We start from the raw sequence: 13,916 nt of genomic DNA on the forward strand, positions 1-13,916 counted from the left end.
TAACAAATGTGAACTCCTAAAACACTATAACAGTCTTACCATGGAGTCAACGGCAGCCCCCTTGGGCATTCCAGTCTGTCTTGCCACCCCGGCAAGATGGACTATGTGATAGATGGTCACTTTACACCAAAAATCACAACAATATTCAGGTTACTCCCAGTCCCAAATGATCAGTCACTTACCCCAGGTCAGCTGTACTCAGATCTCAAACCAAAGACAACACCTGTAGCAAATCCTGTAACAAACTAACTAAAGATTTATTAACTAAGAAAATAAATGAGAGTTATTTACAAGGTTAAAACAGGAAATCTACACACACACAAATGAGTTATAGTCTTACATTTAAAAAGGTGATATAAGCTTCTATAATAAGAAACCCTTTACATCCTTTCGCGCTGATGCATGCCAAGCAGCATATTACTTGCTTATGTTCAGGAATCTTTCCCCCCAGAGTCCATACAGAATAAAGAGACCCAGGTTCTCCTTGTCAGAGATTTTTATCCCCTACACCCCAGAATCCAAGTTGATTGGATGAATTCATGTACAACCCCCCCATTTATGGAGGGAGAGAAGAATGCAGTCGACAAGCTCTCTGTCCTTTGATGATGCAGACTGCCTCATTTGCCTCCAACAGGACATTTTGCATGCAGGGCGAGCACTTTACCTTAATTAATGCTTCTTTTCCTGTTTTGTGAGTTACAGAATTACAGAGGTTTACAATGCGAACACTCAGCATAACTTTGTACTATGGAATACTGATATTATAAGTAGGATTAATACATGCAGTGTCCTACAAACATTCACTAAAGTCTAAAGACTAAACACATCCTTATAACACTAATATCTATTTTAACTATACAAACCCCAAAGTAAGCTAGACTGGTTTCCAGCTGTGCATTTGTCAGTGTTCAGTGAAGCCCCGGGCCTTGGCATGAGCTGGCACCCGGTCTGCCAACATCACAATTGCAATATGGTATAACAGCAAAATATCAAGCCACTTTTCAGCACCATTTGCAAGCGCTTCACATGACTGACCAGGCTGATGATGATACTTCTCTGTATTTTGTCAGTGAAACCACATATAATGTAAAATAATGATTTAGAGGCTGGATGGAAAGACATAATTAGAGATTAAAATAACTATATACATATGGCTTTGCTAAATAACTGAAGACAATTTGTGGTCTGCTCATGTGGCAACACATCTGTGCTCTGCCCCTTCCTCTGGGCAGATTGTACATACAATCATGCAGAGTGTATCTAGACCAAAAGAGAATTACAAACACCCTAGCATTTGAAGAGTGTAAACACCAAGGAGGAATCAGAATTATTTGTGGAGCCAGAGGTTATAACTGGAAGTGATGGGAAGAATTTTTGCTCTAACAGTAAAAAAAAAAATCAAGTATCTATTACAACACAGAATAATTTACCAATGGAACCTGTGGAAACCCCAGTGTTATTTTTTTTAAAGTTGATTTGTTAAAGCACAAGAGCCTATTACTCTGGGGAACAATCCTGCCCTGATTAAAGGATGTTTAATTGGCCTCCTATATGTATTTCTGCTTAAGAAGGGATCCCTGTATTTAGTTCACTCTTCCATAGAGTCATCCTAAAAGTTTAGGAAACAGGTCACATTCCAGAAATTTGGAGAAGGGGTTGTAACATCCCTGTTTAAAAAAAAAAAAAAAAAAAAAGTGATCAAATTGCTATAATTATAGAATCAAAGATTCACATATTCTAAGGCCAGAAGCAACAATTGTGATCATCTAGTCAAACCTCCTGTATAGCACAGGACCTAGAACTGACAAAATCATTCCTAGAGAATATATATATATTTTTAAATCTTGATTTAAAAATTGTCAACGATGGAGAATCCATCACAGTCCTTGGTAAATTGTTCCAGTGGTTAATTACTCTCACCATGAACATTTTACACCTTTATTTACAGTCTGAGTTTGCCTAGTTTCAACTTCCAGTGATTGGATTTTGTTATATGTAGGTATCTATAGGGGAATAATGCTGCTGTCCATCCCAGGGCAGATGTTTGCAATCATACTACTGTGAACAGACTGAAATACTGTCTCAATCCAAAGGTCAGAGACATCCCAAATGGCGTCCGTACAGGTTGATCTACAATCCCTACTATATATGATCTGTGCAATGTTACTGAGAAACTACTAGATTGACAAAAGGAAGTTAACATTGTGTTTGTAGACTTTGCAGCCACTTTTGACTCAGTGCATCAATCAGCACTAGAGATAGTTCTACACCAGTATGGGATGACAGAAGACTTTGTGTGAATAGTGGAGGAACTATACCCTGACATATTTAGCTGTGTGAGGGTCAATGCTTGTATTACAGACTGGTTTTAGTAAAATCAAAGTATGCCAGGGATTCATTCTCTCACCTATATTATTTAATGTTCTAATAGATTATCTGATGACAAAGCTGTTTCAGGCCAAAGTAGGTATGAAATTGAAAGATTCGTCTTTACAGGATTTTGAATATGTGAATGATATTGCCTTACTTGGCGAGACTATAGACCAACTACAGCAATGGTCCTTTATGGGATTTAAGATAAAACCAAAGTTGAGCATGCCTCCCACAAATTGGAAATGATTGACCTGCCAACATTCTATCTAGATGGCAATGATATTGAATGTGTGAATAACTTCATCTATCTGGGTAGTCAATTGACAGTAGGAGGTTCTATAACCAAAGAAGTCTCAGATAGGTTGAGCATCAATGCCTTTTCAGCCTTTACAAAGGCCTCTGTTATGAGTATCCAACATGACAGTGATGATTACTCTGTTGTACAGAGCAAAAACATGGTTGCTGGGCCTAAATCCCCCCATGCTGACTCGTGCCAAGGGAAGACTTGCAAGGGACCATTCAAGATGGAAGTCCTTCTAAGCAGCATCACAGCTACACAATAGCCATGTGATTCTGCTGCTGCAAATGTCTGTGACAGTATGAAATTGGAGTGAGGAATACTGTGTTCAGAGTCTAATAGATGGCTGCTCTTGCTGGTGGTCAGTTGAATTTCCTTCTGGCAATAAGAAATATATTTTCTTGTGATAATGTGGATTTCTGGATTGTCAATTAATGGATGAAGTGCATTTTATCACTAAGAACCCTTCTTTGGCTGTCAGGTCACAAATGATTGCTGTAGGGCAGCCCATGCTCTGGTCACTCAGGGAACAGAAAACTTCATCCAGTGGCCAGTATATTTGTCTTCTACCAGACACTCAACTGGTCTGGGTCCGTCACACCAGGAATATGGTTTGGTCAACCAGCTTTACTGGAACCCTATTGTGCAGCACAGAAACATCATTAGACTCTTGAAAACATTTTTTTATTTTGGCTGTAAAAGGCAGTTATTAACCCTTATTTGTAAGCCAGGTTTCCTCAACCTCAAAGAATAAGTCAGCAAAGGGAGTTATGGATTAGAGGTGCCATTCACTAAGTATTTCTTAAATTATAATATACCACCCTGGAGGACAGGCATCGGAACTGGTTTATTTTTTAAACAGATATAAAAGAATTGTTGCTTTTGTGTCATGTCCAGCATAAAACAAGGCAAATCAATTGGAAGTTTTTTGTTTTTTTTTTAAAAGGATGGGATAGGGAGAAAAAAAGGAATTGATTGAATTCATTTGTCACTAATGCAAAATAAACAAGAGCAACAATGAGGAAGGCACTGTTCTTTTTAGTACCAGGCTGCTTTAATTGCTGCTGAGCATTGCAGATACATTGAGGAATAACACGTCTGCTGTGCATCTGGACTTACCAAAGTACTTCCTATCATTCCATTTACTCCAGTGGAGAAGAAATTCAAGAACAATGGCACAGCAGGTACAGAGGAGAGGAGGACCAACAGGAAAAGGGTTCAGTATGTGAAAAACATGTTTAACTGGATCATGGGGAGGGTTCATAGCTCTATCAGTTCCAGCAGAGTGACTAACTCTGTCAAAAATGATAAATTGCTCGTGCAAGTAACTGCTGTGCAGACAGGGCTTTCACAGATTACATTTGTGAAACCAGAAACAATACAATAGCTGTAGAGAAAACTAAGTCCATTAGGAGATAATATACCCGACCTTTTGCTATTGATGAAACATATGCACGGCGTATGCCTAAACAATGAATTTCTACCCCTCTTTCTGATGAAATTATATTATTTAACAATACTGTTTTATTATAAAATAGTATTACTTTTATTTGTTATTAAATCTTTATGTCTCTATACATAATGTGCCACAAAAGTCTAATTATTTCAGAATCATCCAGGCAAAATTGAAAATTAACAAGGCTCCTAAACTAAAGATAAGTGGAAAATGAACAGGATTTAAAGTTTACAAATGTATGGTCAACATCTTGACTGCTGTGGGCCCATCAAAGGTGGCCCTCCCTCAATGAGGGCATTATGGGATCTATTAAAGCCCTATGACAAACCCCATCCTCCCTGCCTCCCACCACAAAAAGGGCTGAAAAGAAGTACTTTTGTCCAGCTCAAAGCTTTGAGTAATTGTACTCCTTTCACCCTCTGGGGTCCCTGGTGGTCTCAGAGGCCAATGAGAGGGACAGACAGGGCCAGAAAGGAATGACCCTCAAAGCAAAAGATGCAAGGAGACTAGACCTTTTTGGCAGAAAGGTTCATGCTACAGGGGATCCAGAACTCAGCATTTCCAACCAGCAGGTGTTGCTGGTGAGATGCAATTTAATGTCTGGGAATCAGTGATGAAGTTCAAGGACTCTCTTCCCCAGGAGTCAAGACAGGAGTTCTCCGTTTTGTTAGAGGAAGGAAAGTCTGTGGCCAGGACGTCACTACAGGCCTCCCTGGCTGCAACAGATTTGGTGACTAGATCCATGGCTTCTGCGGTGGTCATGCACAGAGGCTTTTGGCTCCAATTCTCAGGTCTGCCAATGGAGGTCCAATAGTCCATCCAGGACCTTCTGTTGGAAGGCACTTTGTTGTTCTCCAAACAAACTGATGCAAAGCTTCATGGCCTAAAGGATTCTAGAGCCATCTTCATGTGCCTGGATCTCTATGCCCTGGCGCCTTCGAGGAAACACTTGAGGCCTCAACAACGGATCTGGTTCTTGGCTCCGTTGCCATGCCAAGACCTGTTAAAGAAGCAAAACTGGGGTTATAAACAGACAACCACAAACTTCACCCTCACTACCAGACCCTCAGATATTCAGGAGACTCCAGGCAGAACTTTGGATGGGATGCCCCAGGGCGTTATACGAGTTGCTATACTGGATCCTGCTCCACTTTTGTTTTCAGACCAACTCTCCCCCTTCCGCCTGGCATGGTCCCTCATCATCTTGGATCCCTGATTACTGAGCACAGTAGAGGAAGGTCACACTCTCCAGTTTATTTCCATCCCTTCAAGTGTGACTGATCTTGGCATACTCACTGAACCATCATCATTTAGACTCAGTGCTTACAGTTCCTTCCCAGGTCCTCGCCTCCCTAGATTGGTGGAGGGACCCCTGGTTGGTTGGTTTGGGCATTGCCTTTATCAGTCCCCAACCCTCAGTATCCCTAATCTCAGCTGCACCTGAGCTAGGTGGGGGGATTCATTTTGAGCACCTCAGAACTTAAGGCCTGTGATCCCAGGAGGAATCATCCTTACATATAAACATCAGCGAGCGCAGAGCTCAGCATGCCAGGTGTTTTTACAACAGATTTCACAGAAGGTTGTGTGAGTCCTTATGGACAACACAGCAGCCGTGTTTTACATCAACAAGCCAGGAGGGGCACAGCCTTCCCCCCTGTGTCAAGAGGCCATTCACTTGTGGGAATTCTGCATGAAGCACTTGATCCACATCAAAGTTTTTCACCTTCCAGGAGCCCAGATCAATCTGGAAGATCACCTCAGCAGATCTTTCTCCTCTCACCGCAAGTGGTCCCGTCACCCTGATATAGCCAAGACCATCTTCCAGCAGTGGGGACAACTAGGCAAAACAGAAAGTGTCAGCAGTTTTGCTCTCTATGCAGGCAGAGCCTGGACTCACTTACTGATGCCTTCCTGCTCCCTTGGACAAAGCACCTGTTCTATGCATTTCTCCCCATTCCTCTCATGCACAAACTCATATGCAAGGACAAGTGGGACAAAGCGAAGGTTATTCTTATACCCCAGCATGGCCACACCAGCACTGGTTCCGTACATTACTGGAGCTGTCAGTAGTGACATTGATGCCACTCCCTCCCATTCCAGACCAGATCTCACAAGATCACGGCTGATTGCTCCACCCAAATCTCAAGACCTTCCTTCTGATTGTGGAGAAACTCCATGGTTAAATCCAGCAGACCTGGCCTTTTCGGAGCAAGTCTGCCAGGTATTGCTAGGTATTAGGAAACCATGTACTAGAGCGACTTGCCTATCCAAGTGGAAGTGTTTCTGCATGTGGTCATCCCAGTGAGGCCTCTGACCCAATAAGTCACGTCTCCAGTCTGTGCTGGAGTATCTGCTTCATCTGAAACACCAGGGCCTAACCATTTCATCCATTAAGGTACACATAGCGGTCATTTCCGCCTTCCACCCTCCAGTAGATGGTAGGTTGTTTTTTTTTCTCATGAAATGTCCATTTGCTTCCTCAAGGGTTTAAAGAGACTATACCTGCCAATTCATGAACCCATTTCCCTGTGGGACCTAAGCCTGGTCCTGTCAAGATTCACAAACCCCCTCTTTGGTCCCAGCTGCCTGTCCTCACCCAGGCATGGGCAGACGTGACTGCAGGCCTCGGCCCCCGGCCAAGGGTCCGCTTCCACCCACACCCTCACCCTCAGCTGTGGCCCCAGCTTTGGACCTGACCCCTGTCCACATCCCTCTCACAGAGCCACATCCCTGCTCCCTACTCCATGGGGTGTGGGAGTGGGAGGGCCCAGACAAGGATAAGGGGGGGCATGAGATAAAAACTTTGGGGACCACTGCCCAGATGTATGCCTGTCATGGTTTGGTTTCCATATTTCTGAGATCAGCTTGTAGTACATATCCCACAGTAACAGCCAATAATTCCAAATTGTTTTAAATAAAGACAGGTTTAGTCAGAGAAAAAAAATAGATGAAAATAAAAGTCAAGAATACAGCATATCATTTCTCAAGTTAAGGGATTCCTTGCTTAAGTAGCATACTCCTTATGTTCACAGTTCCTTTGATGTAACCAGCATCTCTGGTCAACATAATACCCACTGTGAAACTCTCCCACTGTTTCACACTGCTTATGTCTTTCGTGCAAATATATATGGGCATATGTTGGGAATGTAAGGTGTGAAAAATCTCTGCCATCTTTTAGATATGAAGTCATTCTGTGCAGTGTAGACAGTGGTATTGCATAATTACAACACTGAAGTATTCACTGTTCTCTACTATATAATTTACTAAAACAGACAAACACACACATTTAATCAAGCTCCATATTTCTTGATAAAGAAGCTTTTCATTTCCTTCCAGTGTAACATACAATCTTTTTAACATGGTAGGTTTCAGAGTAGCAGCCACGTTAATCTGTATCAAGAAAACTTTTAACATGGTTAGGGATTTGGGAGATACACACAATTGTGTGGCTTCAATGAACACCTCAGACAGATCACTGAGCCACCTGAATAATCTGGGGTCCTTTGGAAAGCTATTAATCCTTTCACACAGAAGGCTATGTACCTTGGTACAGCCAGTCAGTAAATGGGAAAATGATTTCATGAACTATTTCAGGGTTGTTTCCATCTTGCAGTATTTTAAGTCATTAAAATTTTCTATATTTTTAACCAAAATTTGTATTGAAATCAATTTTTAATTTTTTTAGCTTGTTGAAAACCCTATTTTAAGTAATAAAACATGCTTTTAAACTAAACTAAAAATTCTGATACAATTTTGATGACGTATTTGGTAAAAAAAACCCACTAAAATGTAAAATGTAAATGTCAATGATATTTTGTGAAAAGTATTCCTTGAAAAAAAAGACTTTGTCCAAACCCCCCAACCCCCTCCAAATTTGAGTGTGTGAAATATTTCAACCAGCTGTACAATTTGGTAAATTGATTCAACATAACAAAAGGTAACAACAGGAAGTAAGGTATATTCAGCAGGAGATTTATAGGAGAATGTATAATAATCACAAACAAGGTAACAATCAAAGGAGTAACCACGTAAACTGAAGTGCTTTGCCATCCTAAGGATTTTTACTAGTGCTCAAAGCCTGTGGAGCCCTTCTATTTACCAACAATTATCTCCCCACAGACCTTGTGCTGAGCAGCATCTCAACTGAAAAATAAAATGGAGCTGGAGTTAATCCTTTTCGTACTACGGACCGGATACTGACACTTGCACCTTGTCACATCTTCTCCTTGTTTTAAAGCTAAACATTCAGACAAGTATAATTTCACTTAGGCACAGTTTTCAAGTGAAATATATTTCTGTAACAACTCTAATTTATTTTGGATGGTTAAGGTTTAGAGGGACACAAACAATTATTTGTTTGTTTAAAAGGAATAGCAGATGAAAGTTGTTGTGTGCAGATTTTTCCATCATCTGGAAATAGTATATAGAAGAAAAGGTTTGGATAAGTGTAACTGGATAATGAGCAACTGGAAGTGGAATATAATTAAATGAGAGGAAATAATGAAAAAGCTTAGACTTTTATTCTTCTGAAACTGTGCCCACCAAAATCTACAGTTTTGCAGCTGACATAATTAGAGCAAACAAAGGAAATACCATAGAGCGTAGCTGAGCATTAAAGCTATATATCTAAATCATGAGAGAACTGGTTGTATCTCAGAGGGAGACAGGAATGAGTATATTTTCATCACTGCATGTGTTATGTGTTCAAATCCCCACACACACTAAACAGAGAATATGGGACAGATCCTTGGCTGTTGTGAATCTATGAAGATCTACTGACCTCATTGGAACTACCTGTAGCTGGTCTTATGCCTCTCAGTGAATACAATAGGTGAAATATAAAATTATATATAATTTCTGGAAATCTAAAAGATGCAGATATTCAAAATTAATAATGGAACAATAGGATTATGTTGTGCTGAATCTTGCACTTATATGCTATTTGTATTGATGATTAGGCTTATGCACTTACATATTTGTGCCTTTTTTATGTTGCCCTGTTTGATGAGAGCTGCCTCTATATCCCACCTTTACCATTCTTCCCTCCCTCCAATTAATTTCTTCTGTGAAGTGCACTAATTCTAACCCATGCCAGAAAAATGCTATCACCTTCTAAACATTAAAAAAAAACAAACCCTAAACTTTTTTTAAAAAAGTTGTGCTTGTAAGCAAAAGTCATCTGCTAGGTTATCCATTGCATTATGGCATGCTTTAAATCCATGTTTAGGCCCATTATAAGTGGCCTCATTTTCAGAAGTAGGGAATACTTACACCAGTATAATAAATGGCATTGAGAGTGCTTAGTATCTTTGGAAATCAGAGCATATATTGAAGCACATAACTGGGATTTAGTCACCAACCTTGGGGCAAACAAGTTTGACTATGTTGGCTTTCATGTCTGAGCTGCATTGCAAGTCTCATTAGTATGTAAACTCCTTGGGAAACAATTGTGTTTTCTTGTGTGACATACACAGTGATTAATACAGGGTCAGTGCTTAACAAACAACATCCAGGAACAAAGAACGTAGACCATGCTTACACGATGGGGGTCTCTGTTCTGGGAAAGTAATGTACAGAAAGGATGTAGAGAAACTGAAAGGATCCAGAGACGAGTTACAAAGATTAGCAAAAGCTGAAGGAACTGGATATGTTTAGTCTGGAAAAGAGAAGATTAAGGGGGGGTCATTATAATGGTCTTCAAATACTTGAAAGGCTGCCAAAAAATTTGGAGAAAAGTTGTTCTCTTTTGCCACAAAGATTAGGACAAATGGCAGTGAATTTAAACTACAGCATAGCAGATTTAGATTAAATCTCAGGAAAAAGCTTCCTAACTATAAGAACAGTAGGAAATAGAACATATCGCCGACAGAGGTGGTGAAAGCTCCTTCACCGGAGGTTTTCAAAGGGAGGCTGGATAGCCATCTGACTTGGATAGTTTGGACAGAACGAATCCTGTATCTTGGCAGGGTGTTAGACTAAATGACCCTTGCAATCCCTTCTAACCTTATGCTTCTATGATTCTATGATCTCAGCCCGCATTTACGGCAAAGTGGCGGCTCCTGTCCTGCAGAGCTGGGCCCAGCTCCCTGCTCTCGGCATTGTAACTTGGCACAAGGGGTTGCAGCACCGCTCAGGTGTGGCCCACCTGACCCTCCACCACTATGTCACCAGACCAAGTGAGTGAGTGGCACTGTGACTATGTGTGTCAGGTCGCAACATTTGAAGCACTAAGCTGGGCCCAGCCCCGGCCTACAGGACAGGAGTTGCCTCTGTGGGATGAGTTTTTCAATTTTTATTTCGTATTTGCCAAAAAACAAAAAAAACCCTTTCCCCCTCCCAAAAAAAACCCACAGGCTCTGTGTATTTGCAACCTTTCACCTGCCTGCCAGCCTTAGTCAAATACCCTTTCAGTTAACCAGGCATATATGTAGCTATTGGGACCTACTAGGGCTACAAGGCATCGCTGCTGAAGCACCTACAGTGATTGCTGCTGACTTGCAGCACACCTGGCATGATGTACTGGTACCTTAGAGGTTTGCTGTACTCTGCCACTGAGCAGTCCCAATAATTACATTGCTTATTGGAAAGACAGCCTGATTACTGCCAGAGGGGTATGTGTGCCCTGCTATACTGAGTGTGGCCATAAAGGGCTAGATGGAGCTTTTAGACTCAGCTATGAGCAAGAACATACACATAGCTGCACTGCCTCGGGAAGAGCATTGGCAAGCAGAGCTGGTTGGAAACAGAATTTCTGTTCCATTGGAAATTTTTAAAAAATATATCTGAATTTTCCACAAAACAAGCACACACACACACACAAATTCACTTTGGGACCTGCACAACTTTCAGTGTTATTTCCATATCGTGGAAGTGTTTCAATGAGACTGTCCTTTCAAGTTCATTTTTAATATTATAGTATAACATTAATTTCAATATAATTGTGACACGGAGCCGGAAAGGGTTAAGCAACTTGCAGGCTGAATGACCCAAATTCAACCTTAAAAGACATATTAGAAAAGTATATACATGGTAATTAGGGCCATTACTTATAAACAGCTAGCAAAGCTATGTTAGATAGACTAGATCTTTGAAATGCAAACCTGTATTGTTAGAGAATTAGAGGTAAATAATAATTATATTTGTATATGTTTATCTATCTCTTGTTAGATGTTAACCATGGACCAGATTTGCTTGTGGATTCTAATTCCCTTTCATGTCTTAATTATATTATATTATGCTTTTGGATGGTTCAATTAACCTTAAGATCAAAGATGTAAGATATTGCAGGAAATAATATTACTTACATTGTCTTCAGTTTATATTGTCTGTGCCATAATGGAATGCATTGGCAGTTTGAATGGATAATTGCCTTATGCTAATTAATACTACTAATTTACCTGTGTATTCATAGGAAATAAGGATTTTTACTTCAAAGCAATGATGTGCATTACCTATTCTTCATTCAAGGAATGCCTGCTATGTTATCATGCTGTTAAGGAGCTATAATAGCCTGCCAGAGATCTATAAAAGAACTCTAGGATCTGATCCTGTCATCTCAGATTCTGCTTAAGCTTTGTCAAGGGGAGATTAAGTTGCAAAACTGAGGTCTCCAGCTCCAGTCTGGATAACCCTATGTGACATGGACTGCCTGTTTGAACTATAACTTGATGAACTGATTCTGGAAAGTACTTTTTGCAACTCAGCAGTTCACCATCTCTACTATGAAACTGACCTAAGAACTTTATTCATATGGTATGTATAATGATCCTTTAACCACAATACTCTCTCTTTTTTTCCTTTTTAATAAAACTTAGTTTAGTTAATAAAAATTGGCTTTAAGCATGTCTTTGGGTAAGATATGAAATATTCATTGACTTGGTGGGTAATGTGTCTGATCCCTTGGGATTGGTAGAACTTTATATATGATGAACAAGATTTTAAATAATCATCACCATATTTGACTTGGTGTCTGGGTGGGAGCCCAGGGCTAGACTGCTTTAAGTGAACTGGATTTTTGGTTTCTGAATAACGAGTAAGATATTGTAGAAGCTGTTTTGTTGCTGTCTTGGTCACAATAAGTTAAAAAGTGTTTTCTGATTGCTGAAATAAAGTGGCTTTACTTTCCCCGTCAAAAATGTCATTGACATAGAGATGTGCCTGTGAAATGTTTAGATTTTGCTAAAACTGCATTTTTTAATGGGAAAATGTTAATGTTAGGTAAGGAAGGCACTCCCAATGAGACAGAAAGTTCCTGAGGAAAGGACCTTGTAGGACAGGTGATCAGGCAAGCTCACCAGAACAGGGAGCCTACAGGATGTGCTCCTGGAGACAGGAAACTCTCTAGGGAACACACCAGAAAAGGAAGACTAGGAGGTTCTCCTAGAGATTCCTAAAAGGACAGGTGCAGAAGGTAGGCATCCAGGGAGGCCTGGTTAGGGTTTGGGGTAGTTCATCTATAGACTATTTTTGACCAGCTCTCGTGGGAAGAATCTGTACTTCAGAGAGTCACAGTTCTTCATCTATCCTCCCCCTTGCATTAGTGGAGAAGTAATTTACTACACCTTTTTTATGGAGCATAGCATATTCTTGTCAATTGTTCTGGCCATCATATAGAGTGCCAAAGCTCTGTATCCTCCCTTCCCAACTGCTCATAAAAGGGGTGGGGAGAGTACCAGCCTCTGCTCTTCCCATCACATCCAGAGAGTCCTATGTGGCTGCACAGAGGCAAGAAGGAGGGTTTTCTCTCCTGTCGGCCACATAGGAGCAGGACCCAACCGCACTTCCAGGCAGATTCAGTGGCCTCAGAAGCATGCTAAGGACCTCAATATGACCTCCCTTTCTCAGTATAGCAGTAAAGGTCACAGCTTATTGAGCTACTTTCATCACAGGCTAGTATTGGAGGTGGGAAGGTGGAATACCCACAGTCTCTGTTGCTCCTTAGAGCTCAGAAGGTGCAGTTTGGCCTCCTGTCTGGACCAATGTCTGCTTCCCCTCTCAAGGGGATCTCTGTAGAGCATAGGGGGGTACCCAGGCCCAGCCTCGACTCCAGGTTCCAGACCAGGGACCCTGATGGTAGCAGCTGTTGGCAGTTTTCCCTTCACTGCTGATGCTGCTTTGATTCCCTGGGCCACTTTGCATTGGTCCCCTTTTCCTAACTTCACCCTTACCTTGGGGTTCAGCAGTGCTTCCTCTCCTCCAGCTCCTTTCACCTGGGCCTCCCCCAAAGGAAGGGGAAGGAGAGCTTTTAAGCAGTATGAGTGAGACTTTGATTGGTTCCAGCTGTCTCCATTAGCCTAACGGCCTTAACTGACCTTTTACCAGTTAATTGGGGTCAGGTGCCATCATTAGCCTAGTGACCTTAACTGGTTAATTGGAGTAAGGTGTCTTAATGAGCCTGGAGTAGCCTTTGTTTGGCTCTCCGGGGAACAGGGACCTGGACCTGCTCATTCTGAAGCTGATATACCTGCCTTCGACTACTCTCTTATATCCTTCTGGTCTGAGTCTGTCACTATATATATATATATATATATATATATATATAATTTGTTGGGAAATGATAAGTTCTGGAATTACTACTGGACAGTATTTTGTACTTATATAGAATTATTAGGTGGTTCATACATATTCAAATTGGTTTGAGTTATATTAAAGCTCACAGTAGGTGTTATATTGGAGTTTAGGGAGACAAGCATGGACTTAAGCAGCAGTGCAGTTAGAGTGTCCAGTCTGTAGTCCATGCTTAGGCCACATTCCCACTGAGATGGAATGAAGGCTCAACCCTCTAGCCTC

General features: G+C 41.1%; 1 long non-coding RNA gene across 1 annotated transcript; it reads right to left on the reverse strand.

The window, feature by feature from the left end:
* Positions 1 to 239: 239 nt before the first annotated feature.
* Positions 240 to 13,347, reverse strand: LOC122464406. Its single transcript, XR_006288392.1, has 3 exons — positions 13,295 to 13,347; positions 5,851 to 5,964; positions 240 to 5,127 (listed from the first exon to the last, which is right to left on the reverse strand). It is a non-coding gene; the product is annotated as an uncharacterized LOC122464406 (long non-coding RNA).
* Positions 13,348 to 13,916: the final 569 nt, after the last annotated feature.

The sequence above is a fragment of the Chelonia mydas genome, chromosome 2 (genome assembly GCF_015237465.2).
Source record: "Chelonia mydas isolate rCheMyd1 chromosome 2, rCheMyd1.pri.v2, whole genome shotgun sequence".
Taxonomy (NCBI): domain Eukaryota; kingdom Metazoa; phylum Chordata; order Testudines; family Cheloniidae; genus Chelonia; species Chelonia mydas.